This window comes from Mirounga angustirostris, unplaced genomic scaffold (genome assembly GCF_029215605.1).
Source record: "Mirounga angustirostris isolate CCGP_5_RB_7025 unplaced genomic scaffold, mMirAng1.0.hap1 SCAF_5, whole genome shotgun sequence".
NCBI lineage: Eukaryota > Metazoa > Chordata > Mammalia > Carnivora > Phocidae > Mirounga > Mirounga angustirostris.
In genome coordinates, this window is record NW_026991713.1 from 25600753 (window position 1) to 25615841 (window position 15089).

Below are 15089 nucleotides of genomic sequence, written 5' to 3' on the forward strand. Positions count from 1 at the left end.
ATTATAACCTCCAGATTATTTTGTAAATTGTTTTTTTTACTCAACAATATATTGTGAGCATTATGCAAACATATTTTCATCTACAGCATCATTTTAAATGAATGAATAGAATTCCATTGTAGAGATATATCATAATTTATTTAAACAATTACCTGATTACCAGGCAAACTTTGAAATCTACTGCTATATTCTAACATACCAGTTGGAAACTTTTATTTCAGATAAATATATTGGCTCTCTCAGCCTGCCGGACCCCTGGCATGAATCAAGGACAAATAGCTCAGGAGGTAAGAAAAAATTTATTGAATAATCATGCTACCAAAACTATTTTACTATTCTCTTCTAAGCACAAAAGAATGATTGTTCTCATTATTTTCTATCTTCCATGTTATGTGACTTGCTAGAGTTTTGAACTGGGCTACCCTAACATTATCAATTATATCTCTAACTTGGGAAATTCTTCAGGGAATGAACAGTGATCCATCTTCCTATGGCTTACCTGAACCAAAGTGACATGCAGAATGTTAATAGAGTGCTGCGTTTCAGGAAGCAACCATCCTTGATAATAAATAAAGCAAGAACTTAACAGAACATTAACTCACTCTTTAGGGTGTGCCCCATGAGTCCTTCCAAGAACACTGGGTAAAGTATAGGTATCGAGATCCATCTTCAGAGATTATTCATGTGAGTTGTTTTCCTGTGTCTCATTTCATTTGATGGAACAGCTGCTGACCAGCTGAGCATGGCCACAATCATACCATGGGAGCCTTCTTTCCAGTCATCCTTTCCCATGCACACTCTCTCTCTCTCTTTTTTTTTTTTTAAGCAAAAGCCACTTCCAAGAGAGAAACTTTCACTCTTTGCCTTTCTCTTTGATTTAGAGTATACATTACGTACATTTCACCTTTCCCTGTACATCTGATACTCAGCGACCGATTGTTGGCTATCCAGCCATTATTCCCCTTCCTTCATAATGATAATGATATCCTATTTATCTTAGGAAACCATCACTCCCACCATTTTCAGCCATCAGGAGTTTATATGAGGGACTCCACAGCCACCTCAGATTAGAACCTGATTTCCCTTCCTCCAGACACAGTGATTGGTTCAAAGTTGGTCACAGGACCGAACCTAGTCCAATCAGAAGTCCCTTGACAGGGCTTCTGGGACAGAGAGTCCTTTTTTTCCTATCTGATGGTACAGTAGTCCCCCCTCTTATCACTTTCCGAGGTTTCGGTTACCCAGACTGTGGTCTGGAAGCAGATGATCCTCCTTCTGATGGATTGTTAGAAGGTCAGGAGTAACCTCATGCTGTGTCCCAGCCGACGTCATTTCCCTCCCTTCATCTCATCATGTAGGCATTTTATCATCTCACATCATCCCAAGAAGAAGGGTGAGTACAGAACAGTAAGATATTTTGAGAGAGAGAGGGACCATACTCACATAGCTCTTATTACAGTATATTGTTATAACTGTTCTATTTTATTGTTGATTATTTTTGTTAATCTCTTACGGTGCCTAATTTATAAGTCAGACTTTATCACAGGTGTGTATGTTTAGGGAAAAACATAGTATATATAGGGTTCAGTACTATCTGCAGTTTCAGGCATCCGCTGGCGTGTCTCCCCTCCAGATAAGAGGGGACTATGTAACGAGGAAGCATGCTCCCCGCCTGCCCCCCGTCCTAATGGTACCCATCTTGCAACAATGAGGAGAGCCAGCCTTAGGATGAAGAGAGTAGAAAGGGGCAGAAACTGAATCCTTTGAGTTGTTGGATCAGATCTTGCCAGAGTCCATTTTACATTTGTCCCTTTCAAATTATGTGAGCCAATAAATTCTTTTTCTGTCTAAGCCAGTTTGGGTTTTCTAATGCTTACGGCTGAAAGATCCCTAAACTAATTGATGCCATTTGTGAAGAAACTATAGCAGACTTCCCTCTCTTTCCTTTGACACCCTTCTTATTTACAAATTCCTTCTCCTCCGTAACCCATGGGTTTCCTGCCCATTAAGCCTCCACAGCTGCTTCTCATCACTGCCTTTCTGCACCTCTCCTCTTTTCCATAGGTCCCAAGCAACCAGCCAGCCTCCCTTTTTTTCCCAAGCCACCATCCCCTTCTCCCTGGGAGATCTTCTGTTTCCAGGAAGAACGAAGAAAAGGGACACGAGCCCTCCAGTTTCCTTCTTCTTTCCTTTCTTAGAAGGCAGGCACTCGGCATCTTTCTGACTTCAGGAGTTGTTGCTAACCACTGGGGGGAAACATTCAGGCAAACAAAATTGCAAACCTGGGGTGTTTCCGCGAGTTGCAGAAAGCACTTGCTGAAGGACCTAGTTCCTGGCTGGTTCCAGGGTTTCTCTCTCATATGACATTAGATAATTGTCCAAAACTGATTAGCTCAGGGTAATTCAAGCTCATGCCTTTGCTAGTTTTGGGGACATCTTAAGTTGCAACCTAAACTTGCTTCCTCATTTTTGCGGCAGGTATGGATTTCTAGGTCTCCTAAGAGGAGGAAAGCCCTTCCTACCTCATCCCCACACATGATTACGTTGGTTGTCAGGCCACTCTGCACCTACTTTATAGATACCTCATCTGCCCTTCTAAGACAGCTCTCCAACTCTGACCCTTGGAAATCCTACCCTACTGTAAATAACACCTACTGTTTATTCCTCAGCATTAAGTCTCTTCCTTCATGGTGAGAGTACCCCAGTTACCTTGCAGGAGCCACCTCCCCGCCGCATAGTCATGTAGTTTGCCCTTGGCTCCACAGGTGGGCTCTGATTAACTTGAACTAATCAGTAAAGCCCACACATCGGAGTACAGTGATTGGTTCAGGATGGGCGCGTGACCCCATTGAGGCCAAAGAGACATGAGGAAGTATTTGCTAAAGTTCTTTATCATGTCTTGCAACTTCACGGATGCCCTCTTGGCTTCAGACCCTGGAAGTCCTCCCTTCTTTCCGTATCCAGATCTCTCTGTCCTCCTCAATGTGCCTCTCTAATGCTCTCTCAAGATAGATATTAATGCGGGTTGTACTCAAACTAAAGTTTGGTTCCTTTATCTCTTGTTCTAAACCAGGGATAGCAAATTGGTTTTTTGTTTTGTTTTGTTTTGTTTTTAAAGATTTTATTTATTTACTTGACAGAGAGAGACACAGTGAGAGAGGGAACACAAGCAGGGGGAGTGGGAGAGGGAGAAGCAGGCTTCCTGCAGAGCAGGGAGCCCGATGCAGGGCTCGATCCCAGGACCCTGGGATCATGACCTGAGCCAAAGGCAGACGCTTAACCAACTGAGCCACTCAGGCGCCCCTGTTTTGTTTTGTTTCTGTTTTTTAAAAAAGATTTTATTTATTTATTTGTCAGAGAGAGAGAGAGAGAGAGCACAAGCAGGGGGAGTGGCAGGCAGAGGGAGAAGCAGGCTCCCCGCCAAGCAAGGAGCCCGATGCGGGACTTGATCCCAGGCCCCTGGGATCATGACCTGAGCCAAAGGCAGATGCTTAACCGACTGAGGCACCCAGGCGTCCTTGTGGGTCGACTCTGAGCCACCAGTATTCATTCTCTGGGATCTGTGCCGAGAAAGATTTTGAGGCTGCCTCTGGCTTCAGCAAGAAAGTGTATGATGATCACTTAGTGACGTCTGCCATGTTCGAGGAGTGGAGAGTGACCATGTACCTCATGTTTCTGATATCACTGTTCTAAGTCAAGGTCTGAGCCTAGCTCCTGTAGTAGTCACATGGCCTCCCAATGACTAAATGTGTCCTTTTCTGGTTCATGACTCTTACATGTACACCCAATAAGCTTTCCTTGTCTAAGGAACACATTGAGTTCTCAGTCCTTTTACAGACCTGAAGTGACTGACCTACTCCTAAGACAAATGATTTGCTCAGCACCCTTCCTGGCTTATATTATTTGCTCCTTCCATCTGCTCAAGTCTCTGATGGCTCATTCAAGTGTCCCAGTGGGGTTCCTCCCCCTTTTCCCCCAGCTACAGAGGTCATTTTAGAATGATAAATTTATAATATAAATCTAGCTAGGCACAAGTAGACATGATTTCTACCAAGAGAACATGTGGACTGTTGATCACACACCAACTCCCATCCATGACTAATGAAGTTTCATCCTTTTTATAGACCTATCCGAGCCAAACTTTATTCATGATTCTCTCCTCAAAACCACAGCACAGTCTTTTGCCACTGTAGAAATTCTGATCCCTAAACAAAATCCATTTGTACTGCTATTTGAGCCCTGCAAATGCCTTAGTATATTTATCCTGTCTTTAATGGGATAACTTTATGTCCTGTGATTATAAACTACTTCTTATATGGGTATCCAGTATAGTGTATGATCAGTGCCAAACTTCAGTTAATATCTCAGCTCAGGGACAGATTTGTCTGAGGGCCCACTCACCTCTGTCAACAAGTTCTTGCTAGTGATTGGAACAGTGATGTAGCATTTGCAGAGGGGTGTCTCGTCTGTGGGCTCCTTACCTCATGGTCTGTGCTGTGGAAGTACAAGAGGCCCAGAGTCTTCTGTGAGGATTAGAGAATCCCCATCTCAAGATCCTTAATTCAATCACAGCTGCAGAGTCCGTTTTACCATATATGGTAGTAGGTTCCAGGGCTTGAGACACAACATCTTTTGAGGGGGCCATTATTCAGACTATCACAGACCTGTATCTATAGGGATCCTGCTGGGGCTCAAAAGTGATGAGCTTGGCATTACGTCACTTTCTTGTCCCACATTGTACCTGTTGGAAATACGATAATGCTGCATACAGCCCACGCAATTTAATGAAAATTTTGGAACATAAATCACGGCCCTCTCAGTAGTAGACCAGTAATGGTTTTGCCACTTGGGATCCGTGTCTCCCTCTCACTATGGCCAGACTGGGTCCGTCTCTAGCTCTGCCACTTACTAACTAGGTGACCTGGGGGAATGTCCTTAAACTCAGTGTCTCAGGTTTTTATAGGTAAAGTAAGGAGATACAGGTACCTCCAGCACATGATTGTTATGAGGATTAATTGAGATAGTGTGTATAAAGTGGTTTTTCTTGTTTGTTAAAGATTTTATTTATTTATTTATTTATTTGAGAGAGAGGTTTGTTTTTTTTTTTAAAGATTTTATTTATTTATTTATTTGAGAGAGAGAGAGAGAGAAACAGCATGAGAGGGGAGAGGGTCAGAGGGAGAAGCAGACTCCCCACCGAGCAGGGAGCCCGACGCGGGACTCGATCCCGGGACTCCAGGATCACGACCTGAGCCGAAGGCAGTCGTTTAACCGACTGAGCCACCCAGGCGCCCCATAGACCTATTTTATTCTTTTACAGTGATGTTATGGGGATTTCAGAAGGGAGAAGAGATAAAAGCCTGTGTTCAACCCACTTTATTTCACCACAAAGTTTTTGAGCCATGAAAAGAACTTGGCTGGAAAACGGACAGGCGGTATTGCCCAGGGCAGCCCACCTTTTACTGGTCCTCAGACTACACCAGTTCGGGTAGAAATCACATCCACAAATCTTGGTAGCTATTTCTGAGGAAACGTGAGTGCTCAGAAACCTAACGCCCGTCAGGGTGAAATGTCTTCACTTTAAAAGAAATAATAAATTACACAGTAAGAATGAATCCCTGTGCTTTGTCCAACGAGAAGAATGGTCTTAGCGCTGCTGCCTATAGTCTTGCCAACAAGACCCGTGTGCTTGGGTCCCTGTTGCTTTATACCCAACCCTGCTTTGTCTGCTTCAGGGATTGTCCTTGGGGCTCCCAAACAGATACCAGCTCTTTGTCAGGATTGATAGCGCGTTCTGACAGACCGCTGGTTTATTTTTCAGCTTTGTTTTTTAACCATTGTCTTTCTTTGCTCTCTGAGAAACTGTGGAGTCAGGCTAACAGTCATCTGCCCCTTGCCCAGGTCACCCTCCAGAATCAGCTGCCACCATGACTACAGGACAAAAGCAAGGAGAAACGGGGACAAAATTGAGTCATCTGAAAATCATTCCGGAAGTCCCAGCTGCTGATTTGTTTACCTTGCAATAATACATCTTGACATCTTGGGGGTCAGGATGAGCTGCCCACTCAGATAATTTTCTATCCATTTCCCCAGACAAAACCCCGAAGCCCCTCTGGAAGCCGCTTGCAAGGATAAAGTGGAACAAAAATCAAAATGGCTGCACTGATGCTTCAGCAAAGCTCCATTTTAAAGTAACCTTGTCCCTCTCTTCCGCAAATCTCCCCTCCTCCCTTAGCCTTTTGTTTCAGGAACCCGGTACCAGCCTGAAAACAAACAATGAGGCTGACAGCACTCACACAATTCCTGTCAAACTGGCTCGATCCTGTATTTCCCTTTAAACCATCCCTGCCCCCAGCCTTGGGGCACCTGGGCGACTCCGTTGAGGCTCAGACTCTTGATTTTGGCTTAGGTGCTGATCTCAGGGTCATGAGATCGAGCCCCGTGTTCGGCTCCATGCTCAGCGGGGCATTTGCTTGGGATTCTCGCTCCCCTCTCTCTGCCCCTGCCCTTCCCCACTCTGCTCTCTCTCTCTCTCTCTCTCAAATAAATAAATAAATAAATACCCTCCCAGACCCTTCCTCTGGGCGCGCTTGTAACGTTAGAAGGCCATAGCCTGTTGCAGACCCCTTTTTGCAGCAAAGCAGTAAAGCTACTGGTCCTCTTTATTCCAAACTGTGTCTTTGACGCCAAGGCACCAAGGTCGTTTCTTGACAACATGCTCACTTTACCTCTTCACACCCAAACACTTCATAATGAATTATGATGCTAGGGAAAGATTCAGGTTTTGTGGACACTAAGCTTATACAATTTGGGGATAGGTGGGTTCCTTCCTTAGGAAAGAGAATGGAAATATGAATATATTTATGAATATAAAATTGAGAATGGGGGCACATGAATGGCTCCATCAGTTAAACGTCTGACTCTTGATTTCAGTTCAGGTCATGATCACAGGGTTGTGAGATCGAGCCCCATGTCGGGCTCTGCACTGGGTGTAGAGCCTGCTTAAGATTCTCTCCCTCTCCCTCTCCCCCACCTCGCTCTCTCTCCCTCTCTAAAAAAAAAATTAAGTATGAAGTTGAATAATACTTGAGAAGAGAAATTATAGCAAATGACAAAATTTGAAAAGCTCACAAATGCTACAAAAATCTAGAAAAATAATCTTTATTATTTGACAGCTTGATATAGCTCTTTAATATCTTTATCTCTATATTTTTTGTGACATACCTGTATACACTTCTTTTTTCTTTAAAAGATTTATTTATTTGAGAGAGAGAGAGGGAGAGAGAGAGTGGGGGAGAGGGGCAGAGGGAGAGAATCTTCAAGCAGACGTCCTGCTGAGCATGGAGCCTGATGCGGGACTCCATCTCATGACCCACGAGATCATGACCCAAACCAAAAACCAAGAGTCAGCCGCTCAACTGACTGAGTGGCCCATACCCCTGGTATCCAGGTACCCAGGTACCCTGTATATACTTCTTTATATGACAATGATTTTGTAATAGCATTTTCTATTGAAAGATAAATTGAGGGCGCCTGGGTGGCTCAGTTGGTTAAGCGACTGCCTTCGGCTCAGGTCATGATCCCAGAGTCCCGGGATCGAGTCCCACATCGGGCTCCCTGCTCAGTGGGGAGTCTGCTTCTCCCTCTAACCCTGCCCCCTCTTGCGCTCTCTCTCTCTCTCACTCTCTCTCTCTCTCAAATAAATAAATAAAATCTTTAAAAAAGAAAGAAAGATAAATCAGTTTTTCCTTTAGCATGATTGAATATTTTTTTATTGTTGTTATATTAGAAAAGGTTTTTCCACTGGTTATTGGTAAGTCATGTAAATTTTTAAGATTGTTGTCAAATTTGGGAAACCCTCTATCAAATTTCTTTCATATATGAGCTGTAAGATTTCATGCACATTTCAAGTTTTCTTGCACAGGAACTAAATTTAGATACTTTTTGAACTGATGACTCTCATTAACCAGTTTGCTTATGGTAACCCCATGGTGCTGGTGGCTTATAATGCCAGTATTCATGTTAGATCAAGAATAGACTATCAAACAATATAAAAGCCTATTCTTTACTTCTATTCAAAATGTATTTCTTCCTCTTAATGAATTCCTACTTTGGGTATAATTTGAAACAATTTATTATTTTGGCTTATAATGTGCTTCTCAGTGTCAGAATGGTTTCTATTGATTTTATTGCTTGTTTATGACCCCACTCTTGTTCCCATTCCTAACTCCATTCCATACCATGAGAAATCTCTCACAAACATCTGTGGACAATCTGGTCCACACATCCAAGATATATCCATAACCTCCAGCAACCAGCCATGTCTTGGCCACCTCTTGGACCTAGAAGTATGGTTGCATACAGCATGGTCCACTCTCAGAAGGCTGGACTGAGGGGAGAGGCCCGTGTAGATCCTGGAAGCAGGCCCAGGGCCATTTGGGCAGGGAATTCTAGGGTCCAAGGTACTCAAATATGGGCAAGAATGGGAGGGCAAAAATTCTGGGTGGGCATTTCCCTTTGGTGCTGCATCTCATCTCAAGGGCAGGGGTGCAGCAGGAGGAGAGCCAGAGTGAGGCCCTCTAAAGTGTGGGGCCCAGGACAGGAGCCCCTGTTGCTCAGGTCCAAGGATAGAGCTGATACCCACCTCAACTTTCCTTTAACCAGATCTTCAAAATATCCACACCCTCTCCCTTCCACCCCACATGACGGGAAGTGTGATACGAATTTTACTAGAACATGGGAGTGTGTTGAACACATTCTTAGGACCCTTCCAGGGGCTTGGAAGGTACCTGCTGTACAAGTGAGGGATCGCTTTGGTGTCACAGTAAGCTGCCTCTGGATAATGTACAGCAATCATCTGGTGATCTGGCACATTGAATGAGCACCAGTCTCAAAGTTCGACCTCAGATTTAAATTTTTGTCCTCATTTAGAATCAAAGTTTTAAGGTAATCCTTGTACTGAGTCTGGGCCTCCATGCTCAGAACCATTCCTTGCCTTTGATTTGCTCTGTATGTCAGGAAGGCAGCACGAGCCTGCAGGAGACCGAGGGGCAAGAAGAAGCCAATGTATTTCTCCCTTTCCCTTTCTGTCTGGGGCCTCTTCTTCCTGCCTCTAACTTTCACTGGACAGACCCCTCTGCCTCGTGGTTCCAGCTTTTCCTGGGTGACCCTGGATGACCCTGGGTTCTGGTAATACCACCTCCTCCTTTCGTCCCTTTAGCTCAGTGTTTCTCAACCGGTAACATTTCTGTCTACCCTCCTCTCTGTTCCTCCCTCCCTACAACTCAAGGGACAGTTAGCAATGTCCAGAAAACTTTTTGGTTGTTACAACTTGCATGGGTGATGCTTCTAGCACCTAGTGGATAAAGGCCAGAGATAAAGGCTAAACATCCTATGAGGTACAGGACAGCCCTCCACAACAGGATTATCTACCCCAAAATATCAGTAGTGCCCAGACTGAGAAACCTGTTCCAGCCTGAGACAGTAGTGGCTCCTTTGGTTGTTAATTTCAGGTTTGCCTCATTGTCCTATTTGGTGCTTAGCTCTCCCATTATGTGTAATCAGTTCCCTGTATTAAATTCTCTCTATTGTAAACACTCAAAGTGGCTTGTTTTCTTGGTTAGAGTGAGTAATGCCTCCCCAAAGTATGAACTTCTTATCTTTTTTCTTCTTTATTCAAATCAGTCAATGATAATTTCTCTGTCATCTCCCCATGGATTCTGGAAACTTTCACCTCCCCATATGTATTAGAGTTCTCAGAGAAACAGAAAAAATAGGAGATATATATATACATATACATATATATATATATATATATATATGTATATATAAAGATATATATAACAGATTTATTGTTGGAATTGGCTTATGCAGTTATGGAGGCTGAGAAGTCCCCAGTCCTGCTGTCTGCCAACTGGAGAACCAAGAAAGCCACTGTCTGAGTTCAAAGACCCAAGAACCAGGAACAGCAACCTCTGAGGATAGGAGAAAATGGATGTCCCAGTTCCTGTAAAGAGCAAATTTGCCCTTCCTCTGCCTTTTTGTTTCACAGAGGCCCTCAACAGATTGGATGATGCCCACCTGCTTTGGTGACTGCTTTACTCAGTCTACCAACCCAAGTACTAACCTCTTCCTGAAGCACCCTCACAGACATATCCAGAAATAATGCTTTACCAGCTCTCTGGGCATCCAGTCAAGTTGACACAACCTTTTTTTTTTCTTAAGATTTATTTGTTTATTTTAGAGAGAGCGAGCGGGGGGGGAGGGGCAGAGGGAGAAGAAAAGAGAGAATCTTAAGCTGACTCCCCTCTGAGTGTGGAGCCCGACGTGGGGCTCCATCCCAGGATCCTGAAATCATGACCTGAGCCAAAATCAAGAGTCAGCCACTTAACCGACTGAGCCACCCAGGTGCCCCAAGTTGATACAAACTTTTTTTTTTTTTAAAGATTTTATTTGTTTATTTGACAGAGAGAGACACAGCGAGAGAGGGAACACAAACAGGGGGAGTGGGAGAGGGAGAAGCAGGCTTCCTGCTGAGCAGGGAGCCTGATGCGGGGCTCGATCCCAGGACCCTGGGATCATGACCTGAGCCGAAGGCAGACGCTTAACCAACTGAGCCACCGAGGCGCCCGATACAAATTTAACTATCCACCGTCTCACTGTTTCAGTCCAGAACTTTACAGTTTTTATAAATAACTTTTTTTTTTAGGATTTTATTTTTAAATAATCTCTACACCCAACATGGGGCTCAAACTCACAACCCCAAGATCAACAGTTGCATGCTCCACCGACTCAGCCAGCCAGGTGCCCCCAAACTTTTTATTTAATACACTATTTTATTTAATAATGAGACTCATCCAAATTTATAAAATGAGCAGAAAAAAATGCTTAACTTTCTTTTACTGAATAAAAATATAGCATTCAAATTAATATAATCAGTTTCTACATACATTATCAAAATGCATTGAGTTAATTTAGTATCACTAAAAATATAAAATGTAGATTAATTTAAACCTGATTAAAAAAAGTCTTTGGAGATTCTTTTCAATTCCCAGGCAAAATTGAGGAGAGTGCTCTTTTTTTTTTTTTTTTTCCTGTATTTTTTCATTCTTTAGCATAAAGAGTTAAGTTTATAGAGTGCCAAAGTGACAAAGCAAATTTGGGCTCTCTCCATGTTGGGGAGTGTATTCATTTCCCAGGGCGCCATAATAAAGTACCCAAAACCAGGTGGCTTAAAACAACAGAAACGTGTTGTTTCACGGTTCTGGAGTCCAGAAGTCCTAAATCAAGGTGTCACAAGGCCAGGCTCCCTCTGAAGGTGCTAGGGAAGGCACATTCCAGGCCTCTCCTAGCTTCCAGCAGCCTCAGGCACTCCTAGGCTTATAGATATTCCATTTTCACATGGCATTCTCCCTGTGGCTTCCCTCTGTGTGTATCTGTATGTCTCTGTCCAAATTTTTCCTTTCTATAAGGACTCCAGTTATATTGGATTAGGGCTCACCCTATGGGCCTCATTTTAACTTGATTACCTCTATAAAGACCCTATTTCCAAACAAGGTCCTTTCTGAGGTATTGGGAGTTAAGACTTCAACATATTTGGGAGTTTGGGGGTGAGGGACACAATTCAGCCCACAGCCAGGAGTGTTGGTAGCTTTTAAGATGATTTTTTGAGCAAGGGGACTTGTATGTGTATTCAGGTTCAAAAGATACATTTTAACTTTGCTTTTCCTTTAAGAACTGTTAGAACTTCTATTTGAAATAATAGTCTTTAGGAAATTTATTCAACAAATACCTAGTAGGCATGTCTTGTAGATTAGGTATTATGCTGGGCACTAATGATGCACAGAACACAGTCCCAACTATAAAGAACTTCATAGTCTAATGGGTGAGATCAATCAGGAAACAATTCTTTTTTTTTTTATTTTAAAGATTTTTATTTATTTGAGAGAGAGTGCACATGCCCACAAGGGGAGGGGAGGAGCAGGGGGAGGGGAGGGGCAGAGGGAGGGAAAGGGCAGAGGGAGAAGCAGACTCCCCACTGAGCAGGGAGGCCAATGTGGGACTTGATTCCAGGATCCTGAGATCATGACCTGAGCCAAAGGTAGATGCTTAACCGACTGAGCCACCCAGGTGCCCCAACTGGGAAACAATTCTAATGCAACCTGAGGAGTGCTGTATTAGAGAGCCAAGCAGGGGATTTTTGTGAGATCCTAGAGAATGGCTCAAACAACATGGTCTGGAGGTAGAATCAGGGCTGGGTCAGGGGGGCAGCATCCATCAGGAGACAGGCAGGTTCGCGCAGGTCCAAGAAACTGCACAGACCCAGAGAGCGGTGTTGCTAAGAGAGGCAGGACCAGCCTGTGGTTGCTGCTCAGAGGAAGCTTGGGCAAAGGAGTGGGGAATGAGAGCAGATGGAGGCCAAGCTGGGAAGAAGCAGGCCAATATGCCTTGCTAAGGAGTTGGTGGTGAGCCACGGAATTTTGTAATCAAGGGAGTAACATTATCAGATCTGTTTTAGAAAGAGATCAGTCTGCTAGCAATGCTGTAAAGAGTAGATTTTTTTTTTCCTTCCTAAATGTAAAGCTCATTTCACTAATCTCTCACAGCTCATACCAGAGCCGACTGCTTCCTTCTTTTTGAAATATTTTTCTCTCTTGCTATCTATCACCTCAACTCTTCTCATTCCCCTCCTGGGTCATGGCTTCTCTTCCTGGCTGACTCTTCCTCTATGAGTCTCAAGGCTCATGCGGGAGAGCCTCGAGGCTGGGGCTTTCCCCCTTCTCTTATTTCCCATCTTTCCTGATGATCTCGTCTAGTCCCATGATCTGCAGTTTGTACCCCAGCCCTGAGCTCTCCCTTGAGACCCAGCCTTGTTCATCTGACTGTCTAATCCACTGCCACCTGGTCCCTATAGGCACCTCAAACTCAGTACCTTAAACCTGTTTCTTCCCAAGACTTCTCCATCTCAGTAAATGGTCCCACATCTGCTCAAGTAGTTGCTCAAACCTCAGAGTCAAGATTTATCTTTAATTCCTCCTTTTTCCTCCTCTCCCACGTAACAAATTCATCCCAGGGGCTTCCTGGTCCTACAACCAAAACATATCTCGAATCCATGCATTTCTCCCCATCTCCACTACCACTGCCTTAGGCTATGTCCCCACTGTCAATCACAGATTATCACAATGGTCTCCTAGCTGGTCTCCCTTCACATGCCCTTATCCATTCTGTTCTACACCGGATAATTCTAATGATCTTACTAGAATTTTAACCAGGTATATCACTGAGCATGGAACTTGAAACTCTTACTAAATCTTGGAAGTCCTTTTCTTTTTCTTTCTTTTTTTTAAAAGATTTTATTTATTTATTTGAGAGAGAGAGAATAAGAGAGAGAGAGAGAGAGAGCATGAGAGAGGGGAGGGTCAGAGGGAGAAGCAGACTCCCTGCTGAACAGGGAGCCTAATGTGGAACTTGATCCTGGGGATCATGACCTGAGCCAAAGGCAGTCACCCAACCAACTGAGCCATTCAGGCACCCTGCAAGGCCTTTTCTGATCTGTTTCCCATCTACCTCTTTAATCTCACCATTCCAGCCACTGGTCTTCCCTCTGTTCCTTGAATATGCCCATCCCTTTCCTGCCTCAGGGCCTTTGCCCTTTCTGTTCTCTCTAGAACCCCTCCCCAAACTCTTTGTCTGGTAATCTCTCTGCCTTCAGGACTCAGTTCATATGTCACCTTCTTAGGGAGGCCATCCTGGTCTATCCTATCTAAAGGAGGCTTCCACTCATTATCAGATTTTTTGTTGGTGGTTTTCTTGTTTACTTCCATCAGAGCACTTTTCAGAATATGAATCTATGCTTGTTAATTTGTTTATATATTTTTTCTTCCTTTTGTCTCCAAACACCACTCCCTCCCTCCACCCCATAAGTTAGGAGCCTGTCTACAATATTTGTTATACAACATGATACCTGAGGGAGAATTCTAAATACTCACATCCACCAAGCACCTCCAATTCTCCCAGCACTGTACTTCTTTGTTTACATGGTATCATTTTATCTCCCCAACAATCTTGTGTAGGTGGAATTATTATCCCCATGCTACCAGTAAAGAAACTGTCTTAGAGAAGGTAGATGAATTGTTCAAGGCCACTAAGACATAAGGGAGACAGGATTTGAGTCCATGTCTGGGTGGTTCTGAAAGTCTCTCTCTAACGTGCTGTATGCTTCAGAGGAGCCTGATGCAACACAGAAAAAGCATAACTTACAATGCTACTTCTTTTCTTCTTTTACTTGACTGACTTTAAACATCATCCCTCTGACATTTTGGTGGACAAACACTGATTAGCCCATCATTCTTTCACTGGGGAAACTACCTTCTCCCATGCCATGGTAATCCTGCTCCGCCATATGGTGCCAAGGAGACTAACACTGCCCCTCTCTTCCCCACCTAGAGAGTACACATGTGACCTGGTCTGGCCAATCAGATTATTCCTTTCCCAGTCTCCATACAAGTATAGGAATGAGCATGTGATCTCAACCAAGCCAATCATCTTCGCTGGGACTTTGCTGGAGTTTGGGGGATAATCATTCCTCTGGGATCATTATTTATTAGCACCACAGTAGTTAGGAGCTGCAAGTGGCCATCTTAGTCACATAGGGAGAGGATGCTGGAAGAGGAAGCCAAGGAGAAGACAGCAGAGCTAAGAGATGGATGGAGAGAGACAGAATCAGAGACCTAATAATGTAAATTCAGCACTCAGCCCTTACCATTTATTTATTTGATTATTTGGTTAACATCTATCTCCTCACTAAACCAGCTCCACGAAGGTAAGGATTATGTCTTGCTTTTGTTCACCATTGTCTCCCCAGTGCCAAGACAATACCTGTCATAGAGTAGGTGCTCCATATGTATCGAATGATTGAGAATATTGTTTCTACCGGCAGTGTCTGAGCTCACAGCATAATAATATCCAAGAGAAATCATTTCTATCTCCAGCTTTTGGAAAAAGCTGCGTGGGCATGTGAGGCTTGATTAAAATTGGAGGAAACTTGGGGCGCCTGGGTGGCTCAGTTGGTTAAGCATCTGGCTCTTGAT

The 15089-nt window shown here is 43.8% G+C and overlaps 1 long non-coding RNA gene across 3 annotated transcripts in view; it reads left to right on the forward strand.

Moving 5' to 3' along the window:
• Window positions 1–220: 220 nt before the first annotated feature.
• Window positions 221–15089, forward strand: part of LOC123837919 (uncharacterized) — a 50311-nt gene continuing 35442 nt past the window's right edge. For 2 of the 3 annotated variants that reach the window (XR_010411390.1, XR_010411391.1), the window contains exon 1: window positions 225–287. This is a non-coding gene — a long non-coding RNA (uncharacterized LOC123837919). Of the gene's footprint in view, window positions 288–15089 lie in introns of all 3 variants that reach the window. The other variant, XR_006789323.2, reaches the window with a different exon arrangement.